Below are 27375 nucleotides of genomic sequence, written 5' to 3'. Positions count from 1 at the left end.
GTACTTCATGTCTCAGAACATTTTTGGTGCCAAGGGAGAAAACCTTTTCAGTCGCAATATCAAAATTGAGGTTAGGATCTGATTAGAGAAAATGCTAGAATTTTGCTCAGAATCGAAAAACCATTTTGCCTAGAATCGAAAACCTTTTTCTCTCCCAAAATGAAAAATTGATGGTAGAACAGAATTTGCGGCTGTAGTCTGATTCTGAAAATAGTATTGAAAATAGTTTTGAAGAACTTCATCATATGTAAAAACTTTTCTGGTGCCCAGGGAAAGTACCAGAATTTTGCTCAGAATCGAAAACCTTTTTCTCTCTCAAAACTAAATTCGGGGTGGTAGTTTGATTATAAAAATAGTATTGATAGATGATTTCAACAACTTTTGGTTTTGACGTATTTCATCTCTAAAAACGTTTTTGCTGCCAAGGGAGAAAACCTTTTCAGTCGCAATATCAATATTGAGGTTAGGATCTGATTACAGATAATATTCAGAGTTTTGAAGTACTTCATGTTGTGAAGAATTTCATGTCTAAGAACTTTTTTGGTGCATGGAGAACATGCTTGATTTTGCTCAGAATCGGAAAACCATTTTTCCTAGAATCGAAAACCTTTTTCTCTCCCAAAATGAAAAACGGATGGTAGAATAGAATTTGCGGTTGTAGTCTGATTCTGAAAATTGGTATTCAAAATGGTTTGAACAATTTCATGTTTTGAAGTACTTCATGTCTCAGAACATTTTTGGTGCCAAGGGAGAAAACCTTTTCAGTCGCAATATCAAAATTGAGGTTAGGATCTGATTAGAGAAAATGCTAGAATTTTGCTCAGAATCGAAAAACCATTTTGCCTAGAATCGAAAACCTTTTTCTCTCCCAAAATGAAAAACGGATGGTAGAACAGAATTTGCGGCTGTAGTCTGATTCTGAAAATAGTATTGAAAATGGTTTTGAAGAGTTTCATGTCTTGAAGAACATCATCCTGTCTAAGAACTTTTTTGGTGCCCAGGGAAAGTACCAGAATTTTGCCTAGAATCGATAACCTTTTTCTCTGCCAAGATAAAAAATGGATGGTGGAACAGAATTTGCGGTTGTAGTCTGATTTTGAAAATAGTATTGAAAATAGTTTTGAAGAACTTCATCATATCTAAAAACTTTTCTGGTGCCCAGGAAAAGTACCAGAATTTTGCTCAGAATCGAAAACCTTTTTCTCTCTCAAAACTAAATTCGGGGTGGTAGTTTGATTATAAAAATAGTATTGATAGATGATTTCAACAACTTTTGGTTTTGACATATTTCATCTCTAAAAACGTTTTTGCTGCCAAGGGAGAAAACCTTTTCAGTCGCAATATCAAGATTGAGGTTAGGATCTGATTACAGATAATATTCAGAGTTTTGAAGTACTTCATGTTGTGAAGAATTTCATGTCTAAGAACTTTTTTGGTGCATGGAGAACATGCTTGATTTTGCTCAGAATCGGAAAACCATTTTGCCTAGAATCGAAAACCTTTTTCTCTCCCAAAATGAAAAACGGATGGTAGAATAGAATTTGCGGTTGTAGTCTGATTCTGAAAATTGGTATTCAAAATGGTTTTGAACAATTTCATGTTTTGAAGTACTTCATGTCTCAGAACATTTTTGGTGCCAAGGGAGAAAACCTTTTCAGTCGCAATATCAAAATTGAGGTTAGGATCTGATTAGAGAAAATGCTAGAATTTTGCTCAGAATCGAAAAACCATTTTGCCTAGAATCGAAAACCTTTTTCTCTCCCAAAATGAAAAATTGATGGTAGAACAGAATTTGCGGTTGTAGTCTGATTCTGAAAATAGCATTGAAAATAGTTTTGAAGAACTTCATCATATGTAAAAACTTTTCTGGTGCCCAGGGAAAGTACCACAATTTTGCTCAGAATCGAAAACCTTTTTCTCTCTCAAAACTAAATTCGGGGTGGTAGTTTGATTATAAAAATAGTATTGATAGATGATTTCAACAACTTTTGGTTTTGACGTATTTCATCTCTAAAAACGTTTTTGCTGCCAAGGGAGAAAACCTTTTCAGTCGCAATATCAATATTGAGGTTAGGATCTGATTACAGATAATATTCAGAGTTTTGAAGTACTTCATGTTGTGAAGAATTTCATGTCTAAGAACTTTTTTGGTGCATGGAGAACATGCTTGATTTTGCTCAGAATCGGAAAACCATTTTGCCTAGAATCGAAAACCTTTTTCTCTCCCAAAATGAAAAACGGATGGTAGAATAGAATTTGCGGTTGTAGTCTGATTCTGAAAATTGGTATTCAAAATGGTTTTGAACAATTTCATGTTTTGAAGTACTTCATGTCTCAGAACATTTTTGGTGCCAAGGGAGAAAACCTTTTCAGTCGCAATATCAAAATTGAGGTTAGGATCTGATTAGAGAAAATGCTTGAATTTTGCTCAGAATCGGAAAACCATTTTGCCTAGTCGAAAACCTTTTTCTCTCTCAAAATGAAAAACGGATGGTAGAACAGAATTTGCGGTTGTAGACTGATTCTGAAAATAGTATTGAAAATGGTTTTGAAGAGTTTCATGTCTTGAAGAACATCATCCTGTCTAAGAACTTTTTTGGTGCCCAGGGAAAGCACCAGAATTTTGCCTAGAATCGATAACCTTTTTCTCTGCCAAAATGAAAAATGGATGGTGGAACAGAATTTGCGGTTGTAGTCTGATTTTGAAAATAGTATTGAAAATAGTTTTGAAGAACTTCATCATATCTAAAAACTTTTCTGGTGCCCAGGAAAAGTACCAGAATTTTGCTCAGAATCGAAAACCTTTTTCTCTCTCAAAACTAAATTCGGGGTGGTAGTTTGATTATAAAAATAGTATTGATAGATGATTTCAACAACTTTTGGTTTTGACGTATTTCATCTTTAAAAACGTTTTTGCTGCCAAGGGAGAAAACCTTTTCAGTCGCAATATCAAGATTGAGGTTAGGATCTGATTACAGATAATATTCAGAGTTTTGAAGTACTTCATGTTGTGAAGAATTTCATGTCTAAGAACTTTTTTGGTGCATGGAGAACATGCTTGATTTTGCTCAGAATCGGAAAACCATTTTGCCTAGAATCGAAAACCTTTTTCTCTCCCAAAATGAAAAACGGATGGTAGAATAGAATTTGCGGTTGTAGTCTGATTCTGAAAATTGGTATTCAAAATGGTTTTGAACAATTTCATGTTTTGAAGTACTTCATGTCTCAGAACATTTTTGGTGCCAAGGGAGAAAACCTTTTCAGTCGCAATATCAAAATTGAGGTTAGGATCTGATTAGAGAAAATGCTTGAATTTTGCTCAGAATCGGAAAACCATTTTGCCTAGTCGAAAACCTTTTTCTCTCTCAAAATGAAAAACGGATGGTAGAACAGAATTTGCGGTTGTAGTCTGATTCTGAAAATAGTATTGAAAATGGTTTTGAAGAGTTTCATGTCTTGAAGAACATCATCCTGTCTAAGAACTTTTTTGGTGCCCAGGGAAAGTACCAGAATTTTGCCTAGAATCGATAACCTTTTTCTCTGCCAAGATAAAAAATGGATGGTGGAACAGAATTTGCGGTTGTAGTCTGATTTTGAAAATAGTATTGAAAATAGTTTTGAAGAACTTCATCATATCTAAAAACTTTTCTGGTGCCCAGGAAAAGTACCAGAATTTTGCTCAGAATCGAAAACCTTTTTCTCTCTCAAAACTAAATTCGGGGTGGTAGTTTGATTATAAAAATAGTATTGATAGATGATTTCAACAACTTTTGGTTTTGACGTATTTCATCTCTAAAAACGTTTTTGCTGCCAAGGGAGAAAACCTTTTCAGTCGCAATATCAAGATTGAGGTTAGGATCTGATTACAGATAATATTCAGAGTTTTGAAGTACTTCATGTTGTGAAGAATTTCATGTCTAAGAACTTTTTTGGTGCATGGAGAACATGCTTGATTTTGCTCAGAATCGGAAAACCATTTTGCCTAGAATCGAAAACCTTTTTCTCTCCCAAAATGAAAAACGGATGGTAGAATAGAATTTGCGGTTGTAGTCTGATTCTGAAAATTGGTATTCAAAATGGTTTTGAACAATTTCATGTTTTGAAGTACTTCATGTCTCAGAACATTTTTGGTGCCAAGGGAGAAAACCTTTTCAGTCGCAATATCAAAATTGAGGTTAGGATCTGATTAGAGAAAATGCTTGAATTTTGCTCAGAATCGGAAAACCATTTTGCCTAGTCGAAAACCTTTTTCTCTCTCAAAATGAAAAACGGATTTTAGAACAGAATTTGCGGTTGTAGACTGATTCTGAAAATAGTATTGAAAATGGTTTTGAAGAGTTTCATGTCTTGAAGAACATCATCCTGTCTAAGAACTTTTTTGGTGCCCAGGGAAAGCACCAGAATTTTGCCTAGAATCGATAACCTTTTTCTCTGCCAAAATGAAAAATGGATGGTGGAACAGAATTTGCGGTTGTAGTCTGATTTTGAAAATAGTATTGAAAATAGTTTTGAAGAACTTCATCATATCTAAAAACTTTTCTGGTGCCCAGGAAAAGTACCAGAATTTTGCTCAGAATCGAAAACCTTTTTCTCTCTCAAAACTAAATTCGGGGTGGTAGTTTGATTATAAAAATAGTATTGATAGATGATTTCAACAACTTTTGGTTTTGACGTATTTCATCTTTAAAAACGTTTTTGCTGCCAAGGGAGAAAACCTTTTCAGTCGCAATATCAAGATTGAGGTTAGGATCTGATTACAGATAATATTCAGAGTTTTGAAGTACTTCATGTTGTGAAGAATTTCATGTCTAAGAACTTTTTTGGTGCATGGAGAACATGCTTGATTTTGCTCAGAATCGGAAAACCATTTTGCCTAGAATCGAAAACCTTTTTCTCTCCCAAAATGAAAAACGGATGGTAGAATAGAATTTGCGGTTGTAGTCTGATTCTGAAAATTGGTATTCAAAATGGTTTTGAACAATTTCATGTTTTGAAGTACTTCATGTCTCAGAACATTTTTGGTGCCAAGGGAGAAAACCTTTTCAGTCGCAATATCAAAATTGAGGTTAGGATCTGATTAGAGAAAATGCTTGAATTTTGCTCAGAATCGGAAAACCATTTTGCCTAGTCGAAAACCTTTTTCTCTCTCAAAATGAAAAACGGATGGTAGAACAGAATTTGCGGTTGTAGTCTGATTCTGAAAATAGTATTGAAAATGGTTTTGAAGAGTTTCATGTCTTGAAGAACATCATCCTGTCTAAGAACTTTTTTGGTGCCCAGGGAAAGTACCAGAATTTTGCCTAGAATCGATAACCTTTTTCTCTGCCAAGATAAAAAATGGATGGTGGAACAGAATTTGCGGTTGTAGTCTGATTTTGAAAATAGTATTGAAAATAGTTTTGAAGAACTTCATCATATCTAAAAACTTTTCTGGTGCCCAGGAAAAGTACCAGAATTTTGCTCAGAATCGAAAACCTTTTTCTCTCTCAAAACTAAATTCGGGGTGGTAGTTTGATTATAAAAATAGTATTGATAGATGATTTCAACAACTTTTGGTTTTGACGTATTTCATCTCTAAAAACGTTTTTGCTGCCAAGGGAGAAAACCTTTTCAGTCGCAATATCAAGATTGAGGTTAGGATCTGATTACAGATAATATTCAGAGTTTTGAAGTACTTCATGTTGTGAAGAATTTCATGTCTAAGAACTTTTTTGGTGCATGGAGAACATGCTTGATTTTGCTCAGAATCGGAAAACCATTTTGCCTAGAATCGAAAACCTTTTTCTCTCCCAAAATGAAAAACGGATGGTAGAATAGAATTTGCGGTTGTAGTCTGATTCTGAAAATTGGTATTCAAAATGGTTTTGAACAATTTCATGTTTTGAAGTACTTCATGTCTCAGAACATTTTTGGTGCCAAGGGAGAAAACCTTTTCAGTCGCAATATCAAAATTGAGGTTAGGATCTGATTAGAGAAAATGCTTGAATTTTGCTCAGAATCGGAAAACCATTTTGCCTAGTCGAAAACCTTTTTCTCTCTCAAAATGAAAAACGGATGGTAGAACAGAATTTGCGGCTGTAGTCTGATTCTGAAAATAGTATTGAAAATGGTTTTGAAGAGTTTCATGTCTTGAAGAACATCATCCTGTCTAAGAACTTTTTTGGTGCCCAGGGAAAGTACCAGAATTTTGCCTAGAATCGATAACCTTTTTCTCTGCCAAGATAAAAAATGGATGGTGGAACAGAATTTGCGGTTGTAGTCTGATTTTGAAAATAGTATTGAAAATAGTTTTGAAGAACTTCATCATATCTAAAAACTTTTCTGGTGCCCAGGAAAAGTACCAGAATTTTGCTCAGAATCGAAAACCTTTTTCTCTCTCAAAACTAAATTCGGGGTGGTAGTTTGATTATAAAAATAGTATTGATAGATGATTTCAACAACTTTTGGTTTTGACATATTTCATCTCTAAAAACGTTTTTGCTGCCAAGGGAGAAAACCTTTTCAGTCGCAATATCAAGATTGAGGTTAGGATCTGATTACAGATAATATTCAGAGTTTTGAAGTACTTCATGTTGTGAAGAATTTCATGTCTAAGAACTTTTTTGGTGCATGGAGAACATGCTTGATTTTGCTCAGAATCGGAAAACCATTTTGCCTAGAATCGAAAACCTTTTTCTCTCCCAAAATGAAAAACGGATGGTAGAATAGAATTTGCGGTTGTAGTCTGATTCTGAAAATTGGTATTCAAAATGGTTTTGAACAATTTCATGTTTTGAAGTACTTCATGTCTCAGAACATTTTTGGTGCCAAGGGAGAAAACCTTTTCAGTCGCAATATCAAAATTGAGGTTAGGATCTGATTAGAGAAAATGCTAGAATTTTGCTCAGAATCGAAAAACCATTTTGCCTAGAATCGAAAACCTTTTTCTCTCCCAAAATGAAAAATTGATGGTAGAACAGAATTTGCGGTTGTAGTCTGATTCTGAAAATAGCATTGAAAATAGTTTTGAAGAACTTCATCATATGTAAAAACTTTTCTGGTGCCCAGGGAAAGTACCACAATTTTGCTCAGAATCGAAAACCTTTTTCTCTCTCAAAACTAAATTCGGGGTGGTAGTTTGATTATAAAAATAGTATTGATAGATGATTTCAACAACTTTTGGTTTTGACGTATTTCATCTCTAAAAACGTTTTTGCTGCCAAGGGAGAAAACCTTTTCAGTCGCAATATCAATATTGAGGTTAGGATCTGATTACAGATAATATTCAGAGTTTTGAAGTACTTCATGTTGTGAAGAATTTCATGTCTAAGAACTTTTTTGGTGCATGGAGAACATGCTTGATTTTGCTCAGAATCGGAAAACCATTTTGCCTAGAATCGAAAACCTTTTTCTCTCCCAAAATGAAAAACGGATGGTAGAATAGAATTTGCGGTTGTAGTCTGATTCTGAAAATTGGTATTCAAAATGGTTTTGAACAATTTCATGTTTTGAAGTACTTCATGTCTCAGAACATTTTTGGTGCCAAGGGAGAAAACCTTTTCAGTCGCAATATCAAAATTGAGGTTAGGATCTGATTAGAGAAAATGCTTGAATTTTGCTCAGAATCGGAAAACCATTTTGCCTAGTCGAAAACCTTTTTCTCTCTCAAAATGAAAAACGGATGGTAGAACAGAATTTGCGGTTGTAGACTGATTCTGAAAATAGTATTGAAAATGGTTTTGAAGAGTTTCATGTCTTGAAGAACATCATCCTGTCTAAGAACTTTTTTGGTGCCCAGGGAAAGCACCAGAATTTTGCCTAGAATCGATAACCTTTTTCTCTGCCAAAATGAAAAATGGATGGTGGAACAGAATTTGCGGTTGTAGTCTGATTTTGAAAATAGTATTGAAAATAGTTTTGAAGAACTTCATCATATCTAAAAACTTTTCTGGTGCCCAGGAAAAGTACCAGAATTTTGCTCAGAATCGAAAACCTTTTTCTCTCTCAAAACTAAATTCGGGGTGGTAGTTTGATTATAAAAATAGTATTGATAGATGATTTCAACAACTTTTGGTTTTGACGTATTTCATCTTTAAAAACGTTTTTGCTGCCAAGGGAGAAAACCTTTTCAGTCGCAATATCAAGATTGAGGTTAGGATCTGATTACAGATAATATTCAGAGTTTTGAAGTACTTCATGTTGTGAAGAATTTCATGTCTAAGAACTTTTTTGGTGCATGGAGAACATGCTTGATTTTGCTCAGAATCGGAAAACCATTTTGCCTAGAATCGAAAACCTTTTTCTCTCCCAAAATGAAAAACGGATGGTAGAATAGAATTTGCGGTTGTAGTCTGATTCTGAAAATTGGTATTCAAAATGGTTTTGAACAATTTCATGTTTTGAAGTACTTCATGTCTCAGAACATTTTTGGTGCCAAGGGAGAAAACCTTTTCAGTCGCAATATCAAAATTGAGGTTAGGATCTGATTAGAGAAAATGCTTGAATTTTGCTCAGAATCGGAAAACCATTTTGCCTAGTCGAAAACCTTTTTCTCTCTCAAAATGAAAAACGGATGGTAGAACAGAATTTGCGGTTGTAGTCTGATTCTGAAAATAGTATTGAAAATGGTTTTGAAGAGTTTCATGTCTTGAAGAACATCATCCTGTCTAAGAACTTTTTTGGTGCCCAGGGAAAGTACCAGAATTTTGCCTAGAATCGATAACCTTTTTCTCTGCCAAGATAAAAAATGGATGGTGGAACAGAATTTGCGGTTGTAGTCTGATTTTGAAAATAGTATTGAAAATAGTTTTGAAGAACTTCATCATATCTAAAAACTTTTCTGGTGCCCAGGAAAAGTACCAGAATTTTGCTCAGAATCGAAAACCTTTTTCTCTCTCAAAACTAAATTCGGGGTGGTAGTTTGATTATAAAAATAGTATTGATAGATGATTTCAACAACTTTTGGTTTTGACGTATTTCATCTCTAAAAACGTTTTTGCTGCCAAGGGAGAAAACCTTTTCAGTCGCAATATCAAGATTGAGGTTAGGATCTGATTACAGATAATATTCAGAGTTTTGAAGTACTTCATGTTGTGAAGAATTTCATGTCTAAGAACTTTTTTGGTGCATGGAGAACATGCTTGATTTTGCTCAGAATCGGAAAACCATTTTGCCTAGAATCGAAAACCTTTTTCTCTCCCAAAATGAAAAACGGATGGTAGAATAGAATTTGCGGTTGTAGTCTGATTCTGAAAATTGGTATTCAAAATGGTTTTGAACAATTTCATGTTTTGAAGTACTTCATGTCTCAGAACATTTTTGGTGCCAAGGGAGAAAACCTTTTCAGTCGCAATATCAAAATTGAGGTTAGGATCTGATTAGAGAAAATGCTTGAATTTTGCTCAGAATCGGAAAACCATTTTGCCTAGTCGAAAACCTTTTTCTCTCTCAAAATGAAAAACGGATTTTAGAACAGAATTTGCGGTTGTAGACTGATTCTGAAAATAGTATTGAAAATGGTTTTGAAGAGTTTCATGTCTTGAAGAACATCATCCTGTCTAAGAACTTTTTTGGTGCCCAGGGAAAGCACCAGAATTTTGCCTAGAATCGATAACCTTTTTCTCTGCCAAAATGAAAAATGGATGGTGGAACAGAATTTGCGGTTGTAGTCTGATTTTGAAAATAGTATTGAAAATAGTTTTGAAGAACTTCATCATATCTAAAAACTTTTCTGGTGCCCAGGAAAAGTACCAGAATTTTGCTCAGAATCGAAAACCTTTTTCTCTCTCAAAACTAAATTCGGGGTGGTAGTTTGATTATAAAAATAGTATTGATAGATGATTTCAACAACTTTTGGTTTTGACGTATTTCATCTTTAAAAACGTTTTTGCTGCCAAGGGAGAAAACCTTTTCAGTCGCAATATCAAGATTGAGGTTAGGATCTGATTACAGATAATATTCAGAGTTTTGAAGTACTTCATGTTGTGAAGAATTTCATGTCTAAGAACTTTTTTGGTGCATGGAGAACATGCTTGATTTTGCTCAGAATCGGAAAACCATTTTGCCTAGAATCGAAAACCTTTTTCTCTCCCAAAATGAAAAACGGATGGTAGAATAGAATTTGCGGTTGTAGTCTGATTCTGAAAATTGGTATTCAAAATGGTTTTGAACAATTTCATGTTTTGAAGTACTTCATGTCTCAGAACATTTTTGGTGCCAAGGGAGAAAACCTTTTCAGTCGCAATATCAAAATTGAGGTTAGGATCTGATTAGAGAAAATGCTTGAATTTTGCTCAGAATCGGAAAACCATTTTGCCTAGTCGAAAACCTTTTTCTCTCTCAAAATGAAAAACGGATGGTAGAACAGAATTTGCGGTTGTAGTCTGATTCTGAAAATAGTATTGAAAATGGTTTTGAAGAGTTTCATGTCTTGAAGAACATCATCCTGTCTAAGAACTTTTTTGGTGCCCAGGGAAAGTACCAGAATTTTGCCTAGAATCGATAACCTTTTTCTCTGCCAAGATAAAAAATGGATGGTGGAACAGAATTTGCGGTTGTAGTCTGATTTTGAAAATAGTATTGAAAATAGTTTTGAAGAACTTCATCATATCTAAAAACTTTTCTGGTGCCCAGGAAAAGTACCAGAATTTTGCTCAGAATCGAAAACCTTTTTCTCTCTCAAAACTAAATTCGGGGTGGTAGTTTGATTATAAAAATAGTATTGATAGATGATTTCAACAACTTTTGGTTTTGACGTATTTCATCTCTAAAAACGTTTTTGCTGCCAAGGGAGAAAACCTTTTCAGTCGCAATATCAAGATTGAGGTTAGGATCTGATTACAGATAATATTCAGAGTTTTGAAGTACTTCATGTTGTGAAGAATTTCATGTCTAAGAACTTTTTTGGTGCATGGAGAACATGCTTGATTTTGCTCAGAATCGGAAAACCATTTTGCCTAGAATCGAAAACCTTTTTCTCTCCCAAAATGAAAAACGGATGGTAGAATAGAATTTGCGGTTGTAGTCTGATTCTGAAAATTGGTATTCAAAATGGTTTTGAACAATTTCATGTTTTGAAGTACTTCATGTCTCAGAACATTTTTGGTGCCAAGGGAGAAAACCTTTTCAGTCGCAATATCAAAATTGAGGTTAGGATCTGATTAGAGAAAATGCTTGAATTTTGCTCAGAATCGGAAAACCATTTTGCCTAGTCGAAAACCTTTTTCTCTCTCAAAATGAAAAACGGATGGTAGAACAGAATTTGCGGTTGTAGTCTGATTCTGAAAATAGTATTGAAAATGGTTTTGAAGAGTTTCATGTCTTGAAGAACATCATCCTGTCTAAGAACTTTTTTGGTGCCCAGGGAAAGTACCAGAATTTTGCCTAGAATCGATAACCGTTTTCTCTGCCAAGATAAAAAATGGATGGTGGAACAGAATTTGCGGTTGTAGTCTGATTTTGAAAATAGTATTGAAAATAGTTTTGAAGAACTTCATCATATCTAAAAACTTTTCTGGTGCCCAGGAAAAGTACCAGAATTTTGCTCAGAATCGAAAACCTTTTTCTCTCTCAAAACTAAATTCGGGGTGGTAGTTTGATTATAAAAATAGTATTGATAGATGATTTCAACAACTTTTGGTTTTGACGTATTTCATCTCTAAAAACGTTTTTGCTGCCAAGGGAGAAAACCTTTTCAGTCGCAATATCAAGATTGAGGTTAGGATCTGATTACAGATAATATTCAGAGTTTTGAAGTACTTCATGTTGTGAAGAATTTCATGTCTAAGAACTTTTTTGGTGCATGGAGAACATGCTTGATTTTGCTCAGAATCGGAAAACCATTTTGCCTAGAATCGAAAACCTTTTTCTCTCCCAAAATGAAAAACGGATGGTAGAATAGAATTTGCGGTTGTAGTCTGATTCTGAAAATTGGTATTCAAAATGGTTTTGAACAATTTCATGTTTTGAAGTACTTCATGTCTCAGAACATTTTTGGTGCCAAGGGAGAAAACCTTTTCAGTCGCAATATCAAAATTGAGGTTAGGATCTGATTAGAGAAAATGCTTGAATTTTGCTCAGAATCGGAAAACCATTTTGCCTAGTCGAAAACCTTTTTCTCTCTCAAAATGAAAAACGGATGGTAGAACAGAATTTGCGGTTGTAGACTGATTCTGAAAATAGTATTGAAAATGGTTTTGAAGAGTTTCATGTCTTGAAGAACATCATCCTGTCTAAGAACTTTTTTGGTGCCCAGGGAAAGCACCAGAATTTTGCCTAGAATCGATAACCTTTTTCTCTGCCAAAATGAAAAATGGATGGTGGAACAGAATTTGCGGTTGTAGTCTGATTTTGAAAATAGTATTGAAAATAGTTTTGAAGAACTTCATCATATCTAAAAACTTTTCTGGTGCCCAGGAAAAGTACCAGAATTTTGCTCAGAATCGAAAACCTTTTTCTCTCTCAAAACTAAATTCGGGGTGGTAGTTTGATTATAAAAATAGTATTGATAGATGATTTCAACAACTTTTGGTTTTGACGTATTTCATCTTTAAAAACGTTTTTGCTGCCAAGGGAGAAAACCTTTTCAGTCGCAATATCAAGATTGAGGTTAGGATCTGATTACAGATAATATTCAGAGTTTTGAAGTACTTCATGTTGTGAAGAATTTCATGTCTAAGAACTTTTTTGGTGCATGGAGAACATGCTTGATTTTGCTCAGAATCGGAAAACCATTTTGCCTAGAATCGAAAACCTTTTTCTCTCCCAAAATGAAAAACGGATGGTAGAATAGAATTTGCGGTTGTAGTCTGATTCTGAAAATTGGTATTCAAAATGGTTTTGAACAATTTCATGTTTTGAAGTACTTCATGTCTCAGAACATTTTTGGTGCCAAGGGAGAAAACCTTTTCAGTCGCAATATCAAAATTGAGGTTAGGATCTGATTAGAGAAAATGCTTGAATTTTGCTCAGAATCGGAAAACCATTTTGCCTAGTCGAAAACCTTTTTCTCTCTCAAAATGAAAAACGGATGGTAGAACAGAATTTGCGGTTGTAGTCTGATTCTGAAAATAGTATTGAAAATGGTTTTGAAGAGTTTCATGTCTTGAAGAACATCATCCTGTCTAAGAACTTTTTTGGTGCCCAGGGAAAGTACCAGAATTTTGCCTAGAATCGATAACTTTTTCTCTGCCAAGATAAAAAATGGATGGTGGAACAGAATTTGCGGTTGTAGTCTGATTTTGAAAATAGTATTGAAAATAGTTTTGAAGAACTTCATCATATCTAAAAACTTTTCTGGTGCCCAGGAAAAGTACCAGAATTTTGCTCAGAATCGAAAACCTTTTTCTCTCTCAAAACTAAATTCGGGGTGGTAGTTTGATTATAAAAATAGTATTGATAGATGATTTCAACAACTTTTGGTTTTGACGTATTTCATCTCTAAAAACGTTTTTGCTGCCAAGGGAGAAAACCTTTTCAGTCGCAATATCAAGATTGAGGTTAGGATCTGATTACAGATAATATTCAGAGTTTTGAAGTACTTCATGTTGTGAAGAATTTCATGTCTAAGAACTTTTTTGGTGCATGGAGAACATGCTTGATTTTGCTCAGAATCGGAAAACCATTTTGCCTAGAATCGAAAACCTTTTTCTCTCCCAAAATGAAAAACGGATGGTAGAATAGAATTTGCGGTTGTAGTCTGATTCTGAAAATTGGTATTCAAAATGGTTTTGAACAATTTCATGTTTTGAAGTACTTCATGTCTCAGAACATTTTTGGTGCCAAGGGAGAAAACCTTTTCAGTCGCAATATCAAAATTGAGGTTAGGATCTGATTAGAGAAAATGCTAGAATTTTGCTCAGAATCGAAAAACCATTTTGCCTAGAATCGAAAACCTTTTTCTCTCCCAAAATGAAAAATTGATGGTAGAACAGAATTTGCGGTTGTAGTCTGATTCTGAAAATAGTATTGAAAATAGTTTTGAAGAACTTCATCATATGTAAAAACTTTTCTGGTGCCCAGGGAAAGTACCAGAATTTTGCTCAGAATCGAAAACCTTTTTCTCTCTCAAAACTAAATTCGGGGTGGTAGTTTGATTATAAAAATAGTATTGATAGATGATTTCAACAACTTTTGGTTTTGACGTATTTCATCTCTAAAAACGTTTTTGCTGCCAAGGGAGAAAACCTTTTCAGTCGCAATATCAATATTGAGGTTAGGATCTGATTACAGATAATATTCAGAGTTTTGAAGTACTTCATGTTGTGAAGAATTTCATGTCTAAGAACTTTTTTGGTGCATGGAGAACATGCTTGATTTTGCTCAGAACCGGAAAACCATTTTTCCTAGAATCGAAAACCTTTTTCTCTCCCAAAATGAAAAACGGATGGTAGAATAGAATTTGCGGTTGTAGTCTGATTCTGAAAATTGGTATTCAAAATGGTTTGAACAATTTCATGTTTTGAAGTACTTCATGTCTCAGAACATTTTTGGTGCCAAGGGAGAAAACCTTTTCAGTCGCAATATCAAAATTGAGGTTAGGATCTGATTAGAGAAAATGCTAGAATTTTGCTCAGAATCGAAAAACCATTTTGCCTAGAATCGAAAACCTTTTTCTCTCCCAAAATGAAAAATTGATGGTAGAACAGAATTTGCGGCTGTAGTCTGATTCTGAAAATAGTATTGAAAATAGTTTTGAAGAACTTCATCATATGTAAAAACTTTTCTGGTGCCCAGGGAAAGTATCAGAATTTTGCTCAGAATCGAAAACCTTTTTCTCTCTCAAAACTAAATTCGGGGTGGTAGTTTGATTATAAAAATAGTATTGATAGATGATTTCAACAACTTTTGGTTTTGACGTATTTCATCTCTAAAAACGTTTTTGCTGCCAAGGGAGAAAACCTTTTCAGTCGCAATATCAATATTGAGGTTAGGATCTGATTACAGATAATATTCAGAGTTTTGAAGTACTTCATGTTGTGAAGAATTTCATGTCTAAGAACTTTTTTGGTGCATGGAGAACATGCTTGATTTTGCTCAGAATCGGAAAACCATTTTGCCTAGAATCGAAAACCTTTTTCTCTCCCAAAATGAAAAACGGATGGTAGAATAGAATTTGCGGTTGTAGTCTGATTCTGAAAATTGGTATTCAAAATGGTTTTGAACAATTTCATGTTTTGAAGTACTTCATGTCTCAGAACATTTTTGGTGCCAAGGGAGAAAACCTTTTCAGTCGCAATATCAAAATTGAGGTTAGGATCTGATTAGAGAAAATGCTTGAATTTTGCTCAGAATCGGAAAACCATTTTGCCTAGTCGAAAACCTTTTTCTCTCTCAAAATGAAAAACGGATGGTAGAACAGAATTTGCGGTTGTAGTCTGATTCTGAAAATAGTATTGAAAATGGTTTTGAAGAACTTCATCATATGTAAAAACTTTTCTGGTGCCCAGGGAAAGTACCAGAATTTTGCTCAGAATCGAAAACCTTTTTCTCTCTCAAAACTAAATTCGGGGTGGTAGTTTGATTATAAAAATAGTATTGATAGATGATTTCAACAACTTTTGGTTTTGACGTATTTCATCTCTAAAAACGTTTTTGCTGCCAAGGGAGAAAACCTTTTCAGTCGCAATATCAATATTGAGGTTAGGATCTGATTACAGATAATATTCAGAGTTTTGAAGTACTTCATGTTGTGAAGAATTTCATGTCTAAGAACTTTTTTGGTGCATGGAGAACATGCTTGATTTTGCTCAGAATCGGAAAACCATTTTGCCTAGAATCGAAAACCTTTTTCTCTCCCAAAATGAAAAACGGATGGTAGAATAGAATTTGCGGTTGTAGTCTGATTCTGAAAATTGGTATTCAAAATGGTTTTGAACAATTTCATGTTTTGAAGTACTTCATGTCTCAGAACATTTTTGGTGCCAAGGGAGAAAACCTTTTCAGTCGCAATATCAAAATTGAGGTTAGGATCTGATTAGAGAAAATGCTTGAATTTTGCTCAGAATCGGAAAACCATTTTGCCTAGTCGAAAACCTTTTTCTCTCTCAAAATGAAAAACGGATGGTAGAACAGAATTTGCGGTTGTAGTCTGATTCTGAAAATAGTATTGAAAATGGTTTTGAAGAGTTTCATGTCTTGAAGAACATCATCCTGTCTAAGAACTTTTTTGGTGCCCAGGAAAAGCACCAGAATTTTGCCTAGAATCGATAACCTTTTTCTCTGCCAAAATGAAAAATGGATGGTGGAACAGAATTTGCGGTTGTAGTCTGATTTTGAAAATAGTATTGAAAATAGTTTTGAAGAACTTCATCATATCTAAAAACTTTTCTGGTGCCCAGGAAAAGTACCAGAATTTTGCTCAGAATCGAAAACCTTTTTCTCTCTCAAAACTAAATTCGGGGTGGTAGTTTGATTATAAAAATAGTATTGATAGATGATTTCAACAACTTTTGGTTTTGACGTATTTCATCTCTAAAAACGTTTTTGCTGCCAAGGGAGAAAACCTTTTCAGTCGCAATATCAAGATTGAGGTTAGGATCTGATTACAGATAATATTCAGAGTTTTGAAGTACTTCATGTTGTGAAGAATTTCATGTCTAAGAACTTTTTTGGTGCATGGAGAACATGCTTGATTTTGCTCAGAATCGGAAAACCATTTTGCCTAGAATCGAAAACCTTTTTCTCTCCCAAAATGAAAAACGGATGGTAGAATAGAATTTGCGGTTGTAGTCTGATTCTGAAAATTGGTATTCAAAATGGTTTTGAACAATTTCATGTTTTGAAGTACTTCATGTCTCAGAACATTTTTGGTGCCAAGGGAGAAAACCTTTTCAGTCGCAATATCAAAATTGAGGTTAGGATCTGATTAGAGAAAATGCTTGAATTTTGCTCAGAATCGGAAAACCATTTTGCCTAGTCGAAAACCTTTTTCTCTCTCAAAATGAAAAACGGATGGTAGAACAGAATTTGCGGTTGTAGTCTGATTCTGAAAATAGTATTGAAAATGGTTTTGAAGAGTTTCATGTCTTGAAGAACATCATCCTGTCTAAGAACTTTTTTGGTGCCCAGGGAAAGTACCAGAATTTTGCCTAGAATCGATAACCTTTTTCTCTGCCAAGATAAAAAATGGATGGTGGAACAGAATTTGCGGTTGTAGTCTGAATTTGAAAATAGTATTGAAAATAGTTTTGAAGAACTTCATCATATCTAAAAACTTTTCTGGTGCCCAGGAAAAGTACCAGAATTTTGCTCAGAATCGAAAACCTTTTTCTCTCTCAAAACTAAATTCGGGGTGGTAGTTTGATTATAAAAATAGTATTGATAGATGATTTCAACAACTTTTGGTTTTGACGTATTTCATCTCTAAAAACGTTTTTGCTGCCAAGGGAGAAAACCTTTTCAGTCGCAATATCAAGATTGAGGTTAGGATCTGATTACAGATAATATTCAGAGTTTTGAAGTACTTCATGTTGTGAAGAATTTCATGTCTAAGAACTTTTTTGGTGCATGGAGAACATGCTTGATTTTGCTCAGAATCGGAAAACCATTTTGCCTAGAATCGAAAACCTTTTTCTCTCCCAAAATGAAAAACGGATGGTAGAATAGAATTTGCGGTTGTAGTCTGATTCTGAAAATTGGTATTCAAAATGGTTTTGAACAATTTCATGTTTTGAAGTACTTCATGTCTCAGAACATTTTTGGTGCCAAGGGAGAAAACCTTTTCAGTCGCAATATCAAAATTGAGGTTAGGATCTGATTAGAGAAAATGCTTGAATTTTGCTCAGAATCGGAAAACCATTTTGCCTAGTCGAAAACCTTTTTCTCTCTCAAAATGAAAAACGGATGGTAGAACAGAATTTGCGGTTGTAGTCTGATTCTGAAAATAGTATTGAAAATGGTTTTGAAGAGTTTCATGTCTTGAAGAACATCATCCTGTCTAAGAACTTTTTTGGTGCCCAGGGAAAGCACCAGAATTTTGCCTAGAATCGATAACCTTTTTCTCTGCCAAGATAAAAAATGGATGGTGGAACAGAATTTGCGGTTGTAGTCTGATTTTGAAAATAGTATTGAAAATAGTTTTGAAGAACTTCATCATATCTAAAAACTTTTCTGGTGCCCAGGAAAAGTACCAGAATTTTGCTCAGAATCGAAAACCTTTTTCTCTCTCAAAACTAAATTCGGGGTGGTAGTTTGATTATAAAAATAGTATTGATAGATGATTTCAACAACTTTTGGTTTTGACGTATTTCATCTCTAAAAACGTTTTTGCTGCCAAGGGAGAAAACCTTTTCAGTCGCAATATCAAGATTGAGGTTAGGATCTGATTACAGATAATATTCAGAGTTTTGAAGTACTTCATGTTGTGAAGAATTTCATGTCTAAGAACTTTTTTGGTGCATGGAGAACATGCTTGATTTTGCTCAGAATCGGAAAACCATTTTGCCTAGAATCGAAAACCTTTTTCTCTCCCAAAATGAAAAACGGATGGTAGAATAGAATTTGCGGTTGTAGTCTGATTCTGAAAATTGGTATTCAAAATGGTTTTGAACAATTTCATGTTTTGAAGTACTTCATGTCTCAGAACATTTTTGGTGCCAAGGGAGAAAACCTTTTCAGTCGCAATATCAAAATTGAGGTTAGGATCTGATTAGAGAAAATGCTTGAATTTTGCTCAGAATCGGAAAACCATTTTGCCTAGTCGAAAACCTTTTTCTCTCTCAAAATGAAAAACGGATGGTAGAACAGAATTTGCGGTTGTAGTCTGATTCTGAAAATAGTATTGAAAATGGTTTTGAAGAGTTTCATGTCTTGAAGAACATCATCCTGTCTAAGAACTTTTTTGGTGCCCAGGGAAAGCACCAGAATTTTGCCTAGAATCGATAACCTTTTTCTCTGCCAAGATAAAAAATGGATGGTGGAACAGAATTTGCGGTTGTAGTCTGATTTTGAAAATAGTATTGAAAATAGTTTTGAAGAACTTCATCATATCTAAAAACTTTTCTGGTGCCCAGGAAAAGTACCAGAATTTTGCTCAGAATCGAAAACCTTTTTCTCTCTCAAAACTAAATTCAGGGTGGTAGTTTGATTATAAAAATAGTATTGATAGATGATTTCAACAACTTTTGGTTTTGACGTATTTCATCTCTAAAAACGTTTTTGCTGCCAAGGGAGAAAACCTTTTCAGTCGCAATATCAAGATTGAGGTTAGGATCTGATTACAGATAATATTCAGAGTTTTGAAGTACTTCATGTTGTGAAGAATTTCATGTCTAAGAACTTTTTTGGTGCATGGAGAACATGCTTGATTTTGCTCAGAATCGGAAAACCATTTTGCCTAGAATCGAAAACCTTTTTCTCTCCCAAAATGAAAAACGGATGGTAGAATAGAATTTGCGGTTGTAGTCTGATTCTGAAAATTGGTATTCAAAATGGTTTTGAACAATTTCATGTTTTGAAGTACTTCATGTCTCAGAACATTTTTGGTGCCAAGGGAGAAAACCTTTTCAGTCGCAATATCAAAATTGAGGTTAGGATCTGATTAGAGAAAATGCTTGAATTTTGCTCAGAATCGGAAAACCATTTTGCCTAGTCGAAAACCTTTTTCTCTCTCAAAATGAAAAACGGATGGTAGAACAGAATTTGCGGTTGTAGTCTGATTCTGAAAATTGGTATTCAAAATGGTTTTGAACAATTTCATGTTTTGAAGTACTTCATGTCTCAGAACATTTTTGGTGCCAAGGGAGAAAACCTTTTCAGTCGCAATATCAAAATTGAGGTTAGGATCTGATTAGAGAAAATGCTAGAATTTTGCTCAGAATCGAAAAACCATTTTGCCTAGAATCGAAAACCTTTTTCTCTCCCAAAATGAAAAATTGATGGTAGAACAGAATTTGCGGTTGTAGTCTGATTCTGAAAATAGTATTGAAAATAGTTTTGAAGAACTTCATCATATGTAAAAACTTTTCTGGTGCCCAGGGAAAGTACCAGAATTTTGCTCAGAATCGAAAACCTTTTTCTCTCTCAAAACTAAATTCGGGGTGGTAGTTTGATTATAAAAATAGTATTGATAGATGATTTCAACAACTTTTGGTTTTGACGTATTTCATCTCTAAAAACGTTTTTGCTGCCAAGGGAGAAAACCTTTTCAGTCGCAATATCAATATTGAGGTTAGGATCTGATTACAGATAATATTCAGAGTTTTGAAGTACTTCATGTTGTGAAGAATTTCATGTCTAAGAACTTTTTTGGTGCATGGAGAACATGCTTGATTTTGCTCAGAATCGGAAAACCATTTTGCCTAGAATCGAAAACCTTTTTCTCTCCCAAAATGAAAAACGGATGGTAGAATAGAATTTGCGGTTGTAGTCTGATTCTGAAAATTGGTATTCAAAATGGTTTTGAACAATTTCATGTTTTGAAGTACTTCATGTCTCAGAACATTTTTGGTGCCAAGGGAGAAAACCTTTTCAGTCGCAATATCAAAATTGAGGTTAGGATCTGATTAGAGAAAATGCTAGAATTTTGCTCAGAATCGAAAAACCATTTTGCCTAGAATCGAAAACCTTTTTCTCTCCCAAAATGAAAAATTGATGGTAGAACAGAATTTGCGGTTGTAGTCTGATTCTGAAAATAGTATTGAAAATAGTTTTGAAGAACTTCATCATATGTAAAAACTTTTCTGGTGCCCAGGGAAAGTACCAGAATTTTGCTCAGAATCGAAAACCTTTTTCTCTCTCAAAACTAAATTCGGGGTGGTAGTTTGATTATAAAAATAGTATTGATAGATGATTTCAACAACTTTTGGTTTTGACGTATTTCATCTCTAAAAACGTTTTTGCTGCCAAGGGAGAAAACCTTTTCAGTCGCAATATCAATATTGAGGTTAGGATCTGATTACAGATAATATTCAGAGTTTTGAAGTACTTCATGTTGTGAAGAATTTCATGTCTAAGAACTTTTTTGGTGCATGGAGAACATGCTTGATTTTGCTCAGAATCGGAAAACCATTTTGCCTAGAATCGAAAACCTTTTTCTCTCCCAAAATGAAAAACGGATGGTAGAATAGAATTTGCGGTTGTAGTCTGATTCTGAAAATTGGTATTCAAAATGGTTTTGAACAATTTCATGTTTTGAAGTACTTCATGTCTCAGAACATTTTTGGTGCCAAGGGAGAAAACCTTTTCAGTCGCAATATCAAAATTGAGGTTAGGATCTGATTAGAGAAAATGCTTGAATTTTGCTCAGAATCGGAAAACCATTTTGCCTAGTCGAAAACCTTTTTCTCTCTCAAAATGAAAAACGGATGGTAGAACAGAATTTGCGGTTGTAGTCTGATTCTGAAAATAGTATTGAAAATGGTTTTGAAGAGTTTCATGTCTTGAAGAACATCATCCTGTCTAAGAACTTTTTTGGTGCCCAGGGAAAGTACCAGAATTTTGCCTAGAATCGATAACCTTTTTCTCTGCCAAGATAAAAAATGGATGGTGGAACAGAATTTGCGGTTGTAGTCTGAATTTGAAAATAGTATTGAAAATAGTTTTGAAGAACTTCATCATATCTAAAAACTTTTCTGGTGCCCAGGAAAAGTACCAGAATTTTGCTCAGAATCGAAAACCTTTTTCTCTCTCAAAACTAAATTCGGGGTGGTAGTTTGATTATAAAAATAGTATTGATAGATGATTTCAACAACTTTTGGTTTTGACGTATTTCATCTCTAAAAACGTTTTTGCTGCCAAGGGAGAAAACCTTTTCAGTCGCAATATCAAGATTGAGGTTAGGATCTGATTACAGATAATATTCAGAGTTTTGAAGTACTTCATGTTGTGAAGAATTTCATGTCTAAGAACTTTTTTGGTGCATGGAGAACATGCTTGATTTTGCTCAGAATCGGAAAACCATTTTGCCTAGAATCGAAAACCTTTTTCTCTCCCAAAATGAAAAACGGATGGTAGAATAGAATTTGCGGTTGTAGTCTGATTCTGAAAATTGGTATTCAAAATGGTTTTGAACAATTTCATGTTTTGAAGTACTTCATGTCTCAGAACATTTTTGGTGCCAAGGGAGAAAACCTTTTCAGTCGCAATATCAAAATTGAGGTTAGGATCTGATTAGAGAAAATGCTTGAATTTTGCTCAGAATCGGAAAACCATTTTGCCTAGTCGAAAACCTTTTTCTCTCTCAAAATGAAAAACGGATGGTAGAACAGAATTTGCGGTTGTAGTCTGATTCTGAAAATAGTATTGAAAATGGTTTTGAAGAGTTTCATGTCTTGAAGAACATCATCCTGTCTAAGAACTTTTTTGGTGCCCAGGGAAAGCACCAGAATTTTGCCTAGAATCGATAACCTTTTTCTCTGCCAAGATAAAAAATGGATGGTGGAACAGAATTTGCGGTTGTAGTCTGATTTTGAAAATAGTATTGAAAATAGTTTTGAAGAACTTCATCATATCTAAAAACTTTTCTGGTGCCCAGGAAAAGTACCAGAATTTTGCTCAGAATCGAAAACCTTTTTCTCTCTCAAAACTAAATTCAGGGTGGTAGTTTGATTATAAAAATAGTATTGATAGATGATTTCAACAACTTTTGGTTTTGACGTATTTCATCTCTAAAAACGTTTTTGCTGCCAAGGGAGAAAACCTTTTCAGTCGCAATATCAAGATTGAGGTTAGGATCTGATTACAGATAATATTCAGAGTTTTGAAGTACTTCATGTTGTGAAGAATTTCATGTCTAAGAACTTTTTTGGTGCATGGAGAACATGCTTGATTTTGCTCAGAATCGGAAAACCATTTTGCCTAGAATCGAAAACCTTTTTCTCTCCCAAAATGAAAAACGGATGGTAGAATAGAATTTGCGGTTGTAGTCTGATTCTGAAAATTGGTATTCAAAATGGTTTTGAACAATTTCATGTTTTGAAGTACTTCATGTCTCAGAACATTTTTGGTGCCAAGGGAGAAAACCTTTTCAGTCGCAATATCAAAATTGAGGTTAGGATCTGATTAGAGAAAATGCTTGAATTTTGCTCAGAATCGGAAAACCATTTTGCCTAGTCGAAAACCTTTTTCTCTCTCAAAATGAAAAACGGATGGTAGAACAGAATTTGCGGTTGTAGTCTGATTCTGAAAATAGTATTGAAAATGGTTTTGAAGAGTTTCATGTCTTGAAGAACATCATCCTGTCTAAGAACTTTTTTGGTGCCCAGGGAAAGCACCAGAATTTTGCCTAGAATCGATAACCTTTTTCTCTGCCAAGATAAAAAATGGATGGTGGAACAGAATTTGCGGTTGTAGTCTGATTTTGAAAATAGTATTGAAAATAGTTTTGAAGAACTTCATCATATCTAAAAACTTTTCTGGTGCCCAGGAAAAGTACCAGAATTTTGCTCAGAATCGAAAACCTTTTTCTCTCTCAAAACTAAATTCGGGGTGGTAGTTTGATTATAAAAATAGTATTGATAGATGATTTCAACAACTTTTGGTTTTGACGTATTTCATCTCTAAAAACGTTTTTGCTGCCAAGGGAGAAAACCTTTTCAGTCGCAATATCAAGATTGAGGTTATGATCTGATTACAGATAATATTCAGAGTTTTGAAGTACTTCATGTTGTGAAGAATTTCATGTCTAAGAACTTTTTTGGTGCATGGAGAACATGCTTGATTTTGCTCAGAATCGGAAAACCATTTTGCCTAGAATCGAAAACCTTTTTCTCTCCCAAAATGAAAAACGGATGGTAGAATAGAATTTGCGGTTGTAGTCTGATTCTGAAAATTGGTATTCAAAATGGTTTTGAACAATTTCATGTTTTGAAGTACTTCATGTCTCAGAACATTTTTGGTGCCAAGGGAGAAAACCTTTTCAGTCGCAATATCAAAATTGAGGTTAGGATCTGATTAGAGAAAATGCTAGAATTTTGCTCAGAATCGAAAAACCATTTTGCCTAGAATCGAAAACCTTTTTCTCTCCCAAAATGAAAAACGGATGGTAGAACAGAATTTGCGGTTGTAGTCTGATTCTGAAAATAGTATTGAAAATGGTTTTGAAGAGTTTCATGTCTTGAAGAACATCATCCTGTCTAAGAACTTTTTTGGTGCCCAGGGAAAGCACCAGAATTTTGCCTAGAATCGATAACCTTTTTCTCTGCCAAAATGAAAAATGGATGGTGGAACAGAATTTGCGGTTGTAGTCTGATTTTGAAAATAGTATTGAAAATAGTTTTGAAGAACTTCATCATATCTAAAAACTTTTCTGGTGCCCAGGAAAAGTACCAGAATTTTGCTCAGAATCGAAAACCTTTTTCTCTCTCAAAACTAAATTCGGGGTGGTAGTTTGATTATAAAAATAGTATTGATAGATGATTTCAACAACTTTTGGTTTTGACGTATTTCATCTCTAAAAACGTTTTTGCTGCCAAGGGAGAAAACCTTTTCAGTCGCAATATCAAGATTGAGGTTAGGATCTGATTACAGATAATATTCAGAGTTTTGAAGTACTTCATGTTGTGAAGAATTTCATGTCTAAGAACTTTTTTGGTGCATGGAGAACATGCTTGATTTTGCTCAGAATCGGAAAACCATTTTGCCTAGAATCGAAAACCTTTTTCTCTCCCAAAATGAAAAACGGATGGTAGAATAGAATTTGCGGTTGTAGTCTGATTCTGAAAATTGGTATTCAAAATGGTTTTGAACAATTTCATGTTTTGAAGTACTTCATGTCTCAGAACATTTTTGGTGCCAAGGGAGAAAACCTTTTCAGTCGCAATATCAAAATTGAGGTTAGGATCTGATTAGAGAAAATGCTTGAATTTTGCTCAGAATCGGAAAACCATTTTGCCTAGTCAAAAACCTTTTTCTCTCTCAAAATGAAAAACGGATGGTAGAACAGAATTTGCGGTTGTAGTCTGATTCTGAAAATAGTATTGAAAATAGTTTTGAAGAACTTCATCATATGTAAAAACTTTTCTGGTGCCCAGGGAAAGTACCAGAATTTTGCTCAGAATCGAAAACCTTTTTCTCTCTCAAAACTAAATTCGGGGTGGTAGTTTGATTATAAAAATAGTATTGATAGATGATTTCAACAACTTTTGGTTTTGACGTATTTCATCTCTAAAAACGTTTTTGCTGCCAAGGGAGAAAACCTTTTCAGTCGCAATATCAAGATTGAGGTTAGGATCTGATTACAGATAATATTCAGAGTTTTGAAGTACTTCATGTTGTGAAGAATTTCATGTCTAAGAACTTTTTTGGTGCATGGAGAACATGCTTGATTTTGCTCAGAATCGGAAAACCATTTTGCCTAGAATCGAAAACCTTTTTCTCTCCCAAAATGAAAAACGGATGGTAGAATAGAATTTGCGGTTGTAGTCTGATTCTGAAAATTGGTATTCAAAATGGTTTTGAACAATTTCATGTTTTGAAGTACTTCATGTCTCAGAACATTTTTGGTGCCAAGGGAGAAAACCTTTTCAGTCGCAATATCAAAATTGAGGTTAGGATCTGATTAGAGAAAATGCTTGAATTTTGCTCAGAATCGGAAAACCATTTTGCCTAGTCGAAAACCTTTTTCTCTCTCAAAATGAAAAACGGATGGTAGAACAGAATTTGCGGTTGTAGTCTGATTCTGAAAATAGTATTGAAAATGGTTTTGAAGAGTTTCATGTCTTGAAGAACATCATCCTGTCTAAGAACTTTTTTGGTGCCCAGGGAAAGCACCAGAATTTTGCCTAGAATCGATAACCTTTTTCTCTGCCAAGATAAAAAATGGATGGTGGAACAGAATTTGCGGTTGTAGTCTGATTTTGAAAATAGTATTGAAAATAGTTTTGAAGAACTTCATCATATCTAAAAACTTTTCTGGTGCCCAGGAAAAGTACCAGAATTTTGCTCAGAATCGAAAACCTTTTTCTCTCTCAAAACTAAATTCGGGGTGGTAGTTTGATTATAAAAATAGTATTGATAGATGATTTCAACAACTTTTGGTTTTGACGTATTTCATCTCTAAAAACGTTTTTGCTGCCAAGGGAGAAAACCTTTTCAGTCGCAATATCAAGATTGAGGTTAGGATCTGATTACAGATAATATTCAGAGTTTTGAAGTACTTCATGTTGTGAAGAATTTCATGTCTAAGAACTTTTTTGGTGCATGGAGAACATGCTTGATTTTGCTCAGAATCGGAAAACCATTTTGCCTAGAATCGAAAACCTTTTTCTCTCCCAAAATGAAAAACGGATGGTAGAATAGAATTTGCGGTTGTAGTCTGATTCTGAAAATTGGTATTCAAAATGGTTTTGAACAATTTCATGTTTTGAAGTACTTCATGTCTCAGAACATTTTTGGTGCCAAGGGAGAAAACCTTTTCAGTCGCAATATCAAAATTGAGGTTAGGATCTGATTAGAGAAAATGCTAGAATTTTGCTCAGAATCGAAAAACCATTTTGCCTAGAATCGAAAACCTTTTTCTCTCCCAAAATGAAAAACGGATGGTAGAACAGAATTTGCGGTTGTAGTCTGATTCTGAAAATAGTATTGAAAATGGTTTTGAAGAGTTTCATGTCTTGAAGAACATCATCCTGTCTAAGAACTTTTTTGGTGCCCAGGGAAAGCACCAGAATTTTGCCTAGAATCGATAACCTTTTTCTCTGCCAAAATGAAAAATGGATGGTGGAACAGAATTTGCGGTTGTAGTCTGATTTTGAAAATAGTATTGAAAATAGTTTTGAAGAACTTCATCATATCTAAAAACTTTTCTGGTGCCCAGGAAAAGTACCAGAATTTTGCTCAGAATCGAAAACCTTTTTCTCTCTCAAAACTAAATTCGGGGTGGTAGTTTGATTATAAAAATAGTATTGATAGATGATTTCAACAACTTTTGGTTTTGACGTATTTCATCTCTAAAAACGTTTTTGCTGCCAAGGGAGAAAACCTTTTCAGTCGCAATATCAAGATTGAGGTTAGGATCTGATTACAGATAATATTCAGAGTTTTGAAGTACTTCATGTTGTGAAGAATTTCATGTCTAAGAACTTTTTTGGTGCATGGAGAACATGCTTGATTTTGCTCAGAATCGGAAAACCATTTTGCCTAGAATCGAAAACCTTTTTCTCTCCCAAAATGAAAAACGGATGGTAGAATAGAATTTGCGGTTGTAGTCTGATTCTGAAAATTGGTATTCAAAATGGTTTTGAACAATTTCATGTTTTGAAGTACTTCATGTCTCAGAACATTTTTGGTGCCAAGGGAGAAAACCTTTTCAGTCGCAATATCAAAATTGAGGTTAGGATCTGATTAGAGAAAATGCTTGAATTTTGCTCAGAATCGGAAAACCATTTTGCCTAGTCGAAAACCTTTTTCTCTCTCAAAATGAAAAACGGATGGTAGAACAGAATTTGCGGTTGTAGTCTG

The sequence above is a fragment of the Erythrolamprus reginae genome, chromosome 3 (genome assembly GCF_031021105.1).
Source record: "Erythrolamprus reginae isolate rEryReg1 chromosome 3, rEryReg1.hap1, whole genome shotgun sequence".
Taxonomy (NCBI): Eukaryota; Metazoa; Chordata; class Lepidosauria; order Squamata; family Dipsadidae; genus Erythrolamprus; species Erythrolamprus reginae.
The sequence above is the reverse complement of the archived record's forward strand: the minus strand, read 5'-3'. Positions refer to the sequence as shown.